The sequence below is a fragment of the Tupaia chinensis genome, unplaced genomic scaffold (genome assembly GCF_000334495.1).
Source record: "Tupaia chinensis unplaced genomic scaffold, TupChi_1.0 Scaffold143610_2, whole genome shotgun sequence".
Lineage (NCBI taxonomy): Eukaryota > Metazoa > Chordata > Mammalia > Scandentia > Tupaiidae > Tupaia > Tupaia belangeri.
The window spans coordinates 430,797-437,840 of NW_006203457.1; the positions used below are offsets into that span (position 1 = coordinate 430,797).

The 7,044-nt window shown below is 34.8% G+C and overlaps 1 non-coding gene across 1 annotated transcript; it reads left to right on the top strand.

Moving 5' to 3' along the window:
* The first annotated feature begins 4,461 nt into the window (after positions 1–4,461).
* LOC114005279 (U6 spliceosomal RNA) lies at positions 4,462–4,568 on the top strand. The gene has a single exon (XR_003547158.1). It is a non-coding gene; the product is annotated as a U6 spliceosomal RNA (small nuclear RNA).
* The last annotated feature ends 2,476 nt before the right edge of the window (positions 4,569–7,044 follow it).

Here is a 7,044-nt window from a genome sequence, read left to right on the forward strand (position 1 = left end):
CTATTAAGGATTGGAGCCAGAGAGAAGTATGGAAAACAAAGAACATGCCTAATCTCAGAGATGACTTCACCATAAAGCCAATGAAGCTTAAGTTTTAGGGATCCTCTCTTGTACAGGCCCCTTCTAAGGCCTAAAAAGCATTCTGCATGCAATATTTTCCAGCTTTTTAATATTCTAAATATTCAATTTGTATGTAGTTTATATTCATAATTTTGTGATTTTTAGAAGAGGGACCTTCAAACTATATAAGATTCAGGTTCTTCAAAATGTGGATCTTCCTTTGTTGTGTCCTTCACCAATAGTAAGTGGAATCTGATTTCATATCTTTCCTGCCATCCTCCCCACATTCCTACCATCCTCCCCTATTCCTACTTCCTAACCACAGTTACACAAAATCATTTTGATGAAAATCAATAATACCCAATCCATTTCCATGTTAAGAATTAATTAAACACTGAACAGAATATATACACTACCTACTACTGGTTTCTTTTATAGATCACTATGACAACAAATAAGAGTGTGGGCTTGTTAAGCCTTATTAGATTTATACTCCTCATTAACCTAACTCACACATTTTACATATGAGAAAACTTACAATTAGAGAGGAAATATTGTTTGCTCAAGTTTAAATTTAGGCCATTAGTGGTAAAGTAGATTTCAAGAAACCAGTACAAACTTACTCTACTACTCATCCAATTTGTTTGCTTCTGCATTTATAAAGTTTATTTTCTAACATGTTTTGGATTTGTATATTTTTCATAATAAGGTTAAAATAGATAGTGTTAGATAAAATCTGATGCTTTATGATTGATAGTCAAATTATTATTCAATATTTCAAGTCATTATCTTGTGTACTTAACCATCAGCATATAATATCATATTCTTTTTACAAGCAGTTTAGAGTTTAATGATATCTTTGATCCAACTGAACAACATGATAACAATTTCTATTTAAAGGGCTATTCATTTTTTCAGGTCATTAATTAATTATTTCAGCTCAATCAATTATATAGTATAAAGATCTACCCTCTATCTTTAATTAAATCAGTATTTGAAATTAAATTTTCCATGCAGCTGTAATAATTTTCTTATGCTAATAGATAATAAGATTTAATGATAGATAAAATGATTATGAAAATACTAGCATAAATTTAAAGAATACTTTCAAATTATAGCTAAAAATTGCATGTTAAATCACTCTGCTAGAAGAACTCTGAAGGTTATTTTCCTTTTTGCTGAGAGATAGGTAAGTCATAATTACGTTATTTAAGAAAGTACTGGATACTCACATAGATACAAAGAGAGATGCAATCATTTTGTGATTGGGTTAAGATAGTGCCCTTGAAAAATGCGAGCTGAGGTTCCAGAAGCTCTGGTGGGAGGAGCAGTAGGGTTTTTCCGCTCAACTCAGCAAAGGCTCTAGGAGAGCCATGGTCTCTCAGGCACCCACCCATATGCACCCTGTCCGCAGCCAAGACGCTCAAGAGGAAGGTCAGCTCAGCCAAGGGGGTGGCCGAGGAAGAGCCTAGGAGGAGATTGGCAAGGTTGTCAGGCTAAACCTGCTCCTCCAAAAATGTAGACTAAGCCAAAAAAGGTGGCAGGGAAGGGTAAATCTTCGGATAAAAGAGTGCAAACAAAAGGGAAAAGGGGAGCAAAGGGGAAATATGCTGAAGTGGCCGACCAAGACACTAAAGAGTTACTTTCAGAAAATGGAGAAATGAAAAATGAGGAGAGTCCACACTCTGATGAAGCAGGCGAGAAGGAAGTCAAGTCTGAGTAATGTCATACACTATGTCTTATCAGTGGTCCCTGTCTCCCTTCTTGTACAATCCAGAGAAATATTTTTATCAACTATTTTGTAAATGTAAGTGTTTTTGTAGCTCTGCAAACATTTTTAATAAGGAGAGAATCCCACCTCATCCTATTTTTTAAGTGTAAATGCATTTTTTAAGAGGTGAAATCACTTACTGGTTGTTTATTTTTCAGTACAACCAGAAAATAGTGGAATATTTACTTATAGGAGGCTTTGACTCTCTTGCATGTCAGCTTAACATTCCACAGGTGGGGGCAGGTGGGTAGTTTTTATATCCTAAATACAAAGCATACTAAATGGCAGGTTAGAGTCAGGATCATTCATTTAATATGTCTTGAATATTTTAATTTACTTCTATTATGATTTTTAGTAGTCTTGTTTCCTAAAGAAAACCAATCTTTGATTGTTGCTCTCCCTGTCAGAATTGTGTACACTCTGTAACATCTTTGGTCATGGTAGTCCAATTTTCCTAATAATTTTGTTAATGTACTGTGAAAGATTGGAAATGTGAAGTATGTAGTGTATATAATACTAAATTGTGACTTGGTGGGAGTTACATAATAGCTTTCAACATTTGAAGACAGTAGTTCTTGATACTCTCTAAAGGAAAATTTGCCTAGAAATTTGAAGCTGGAATATCACTGGAATAACTTAAAAAGAATCACTATGCTTGACTTTTTAAATTTTTGGTACATATGTTAAGAATTGGGTAAAAATTGAAATATCTGTACTGATCCTCGATACAACCAATAAATCTCAATTACAAAAGAAAAAAAGAATGCAAGCTGATTTCACTGATAATTAATCTTTAGCTTACTTATTTCTGACCCAAAATAATCCTTATTTCTGTTTATTGTGAAAATATTTATCTTTTTTTTTTTTTGGAGAGATTTTCGCTATAGGGTGCGTGCACTCGCCAGACAGAGAGAGACAGAGACAGAAAGCAAGAAATCACCCCCCAGGGGGGATGGTCACGCCGCAATCCCTTCTCCTCCATTCTCCTCTTGGGATCTTGGACACGCACGCACACGCACCTGGTGTGAGGTTTAAGCCACCGGGTCCGGGACGCGAACCGTGGTCGACTACGTGGGAGTCCAGTGACATAGCCATTACGCTAACTGCTGGTTCCCTATTGTGAAAATATTTATAACAAGCTCGGTATATATACATGTAAATAATATAATGATGCATGTAAATTATGACTAAGACCCTAGTGGGTAAATGAACAAGGGTTATAAACAGGCAATACAGAAAGAAAAAAATAAAAATGGCTAATATAAAGAAAATCACCTAACACAATTAATTATAAGAGAAACATAAAATATGACTAGGATTATGATTATGACTATTTTTCACTTAAATAATTCTATGTGTTTAAATAAAAACATCCTAAGTCCAACTGGTGGTGTGATGGTTAAGGATGCTGGATTCCACATGGCCAACTATGTGTTTCAAGTCCTGGACCAATGACTTGAAAAATATACTGGGTGCCTATGAGTCTGTGCCTAAAATTCCAAGAGGAAAATGGAGAAGGGATTATATCATGGCCATTCCCCCCGCTGGGGGAAGGGTTCTTTCTCACTTTATCACTGTCTCTCTATATATTTCTGTTTCTCTCCATTGAGAGCACATGCCCCATAGCAAAGTTTTTAAAAAGAAAAGCATCATTAATTGGTAATAAATGCATGTTTCAGATAGGAATATAATGTGATACTACCATTTTCTTTCTTCATGATAGAGCACAAGAGAGTGGAGGAGAAAGAGAGAGAGAAGCACCCTTCCCCCAGTCCTCCATCCTGTCAGATCTTGGGCACTCACATGTCTTCTTAGCATATTTCAGGCTGACTGGGCTAGGGATTCTAAATAAGGTTGCAAGATGGCACTGGATTCTCTTGGGCAGTGTATTACCACTGTACCACAGAGCCAACTCAGACACTACACTTTAGAAGGCAACTTTTCAAGATATGTTAAAAAACTTAAAAGATGTTTAAAACCCTTGGATTAATAATTACATATCTAAGCAACTTAATCTGAAGTAAACTCCTTATGCATGAAGATGCACAATTATGTGCATCAGAGAAGTACCTATAACATAGAAAGAATTTGAAATAATTTCAATTCCAACAATGAAGAAAATGTCAAATAAACTGCATTATGTCTACATGACCAAATTATATATATATCACAATTATGTAAGTAAAATATGAATAGACAACTGAAAGAAAATACTTAAATATTAACAGTTAAACGATTCAAATGCTTTTTTATAATTTCTGCTTTATTTAAAGTTAATACTTTCAAATTATAAAATTACCTTTAATAATAAAGTAAAATGAAGAAAATAGTAGAAACAAATAGCATTTAAGAAAAATGTCTCAGCAATTAAATATGAGGTTTATTTTTACAAATCTAGCAGTTAAAGAAAATAGATAAAACCCAATACTGGTAAGAATGTAGAGTTGAATTTGGTAGATTTTTTTCTGATATGTAATTTAATGATACAAATAATCTCAAAACAATTATACAGGCTGGAACTATAATTGGAAATTCAGAAATATATTAAGGGAAATTTTACAAATAATTAAAAATACATTTAACAAAGATAATTATATCATCTTTACTTTTAACACCTGAAAACTGGAACCGTGCTTGCTTCAGCAGCACATATACTAAAATAGGAATGAAACAGAGAAGATTAACATGGCCCCAGTGCAATGATGACATGTAAATTCACAAAGCATTCTACAGTTTTTGAAGGAATTTACCAACTCCAGACCAGCTCTCCAAGAGATTCTGAAGGAATTGCTATACCAGGAAAACTAAAATGTCAGATGGACGGTAATAAAAGGAAAAAAAAGGCAACCAAGAAAATGGCTCACTTAATGATAGGAACAAGTCCAGAAATATCAATACTAACACTGAATGTCAATGGATTAAATTCTTCAATTAAGAGACACAGACTGGCCAAATGGATAAGAAAATAGAAACCCTTTATCTGTTGCCTACAAGAAACTCACCTCATGGATAAAGACATAGGTAGACTAAAAGTGAAGGGCTGGAAAAGATATTCCATGTAAATGGAAATCAAAAAAGGGCTAGAGTAGCGATATTGATTTCAGACAAAATAGACTTCAAGTCAAAGACTGTAAGAAGAGACAAAAAAGGGCATTATATGATAGTAAATGGGATACTCCATCAAGAAGACATAACGCTTATAAATATCTATGCACCCAACTCAGGAGCACCTAAATATGTGAAGGAAAGACCGCTGGAGCTAAAAGGAACGATAGGGAGAAATACTATAATTGTTGGAGAACTCAACACCCCATTATCTCCTTTAGACAGATCTTCTAGGCAGATAATAAAGAGGTACAGGAACTAAATGATACTATAAACCAAATGGGCTTCATAGATATCTATAGAACTTTCCACCCAAAGTCCACAAAACACACATTTTTCTCACCCCGGCATGGAACCTTTTCAAAGATTGACCATATGCTTGACCAAATCAAGCTTTTACAGATTCAAAGGCATACAAACTATATGCAGTATCTCTCTGACCAAGATGGAATTAAACTCAAGATTTGACCAAATCAAGCTTTTACAGATTCAAAGGCATACAAACTATATGCAGTATCTCTCTGACCAAGATGGAATTAAACTCAAGATTAATTTCAAGAAGCACCCTTGAAAATACATAAACACATGGAAACTGAACAACCTACTTCTGAATGACGTCTTCCCTACTGAAAAAATTAAGTCCGAAATCAAAAAAATATGTAAACAAATGATAATGAGTACACAAGTTTCCATAATCTATGGGACATGGCCAAAGTAGTCATAAGAGAGAAATTCATAGCAATCAGTGCACATGAGAAAAGGATGTAAATGGGACCAGCAGTTAGCATAATAGCTATGTCGCTGGGCTCCCACGTAGTTGACCACGGTTCGTGTCCTGGACCCGGTGGCTTAAAACTCATGCTGGGTGCGTGTGCATGCGTGCCCAAGATCCCAAGAGGAGGATGGAGGAGAAGGGATTGCAGCATGGCCATCCCCCATGGGGGGTGATTTCTCGCTTTCTGCCTCTCTGTCTCTCTCTGTCTGTCTGGTGAGTGCACATGCCCTATAGCAAAAACCTCTCAAAAGAGAAGGAAAGAAAGAAAGAAAGAAAGAAAGAAAGAAAGAAAGAAAGAAAGGAAGGAAGAAAGGAAAGGATGGAAAGATGGTAAATAGATAACCTAATATCATGTGTCAGAGAATTGGAAAAACAACAACAACAACAACAAAATGCAAGGCAAAAAGGAATAATAAAGGTTTGACTATAAATAAATGAAAAAGATAATAAATGAACCATACAGAAAAAAAAAATGAAAGAAAAAGCTGGTTCTTGGAAAAGATTAACAAGATCAACACATCATTGTCTAGACTGATAAAGAAGAAGAAAGAAACCAGATAAATCAAATACATGATGAAACAGACAATATTACAACAGACAGAGTAGAAATACAAAATATCATTAGATGATACTATGAGTGACTATATACCAAAAATCAAAATAACTTGGAGGAGATGGACAAATTCCTGGATGCATATAATCTACCAAGATTGAATCAGGAGGACATAGAAAACTTGAACAGAACCATAACAAGCCAGGAGATTGAATCAGCGATAAACAACCTCCCGACAAAGAAAAGCCGAGGTCCAAATGTCTTCACTTCTGAGTTCTACAAATTTTTAAGGAAGAAGTAATCCATATCTAGCTCAAATTATTTCTAAAGTTTGAAAAGGAGGGAAACCTTTCAAATTCATTTTATGAAGCCTCCATCATCCTCATTCCCCAAAACAGATAAGGACATGACAAAAAAAGAAAACTACAGATCAATATCGTTGATGAATATAGATGCGAAAATTCTCAACAAGATACTCGCAAATCATATTCAACAACATATAACAAAGATTATTCATCACGACCAGGTAGGCTTTATACCAGGGATGCAAGGGTGGTTCAATATATGCAAGGCCATAAATGTAATACACCACATTAACAGAAAGAAAGATAAAAACCATATGATCATCTGAATTGATGCGGAGAAAGCATTTGCTAAAATGCAACATCCTTTTATGATTAAGACTCCCAGTAAGATTGGTATAGAAGGGTCATTTCTGAACACAAAAAAAGCAATCTATGAAAAACCTACAGCTAACATTATACTGAATGGGGAAAAGCT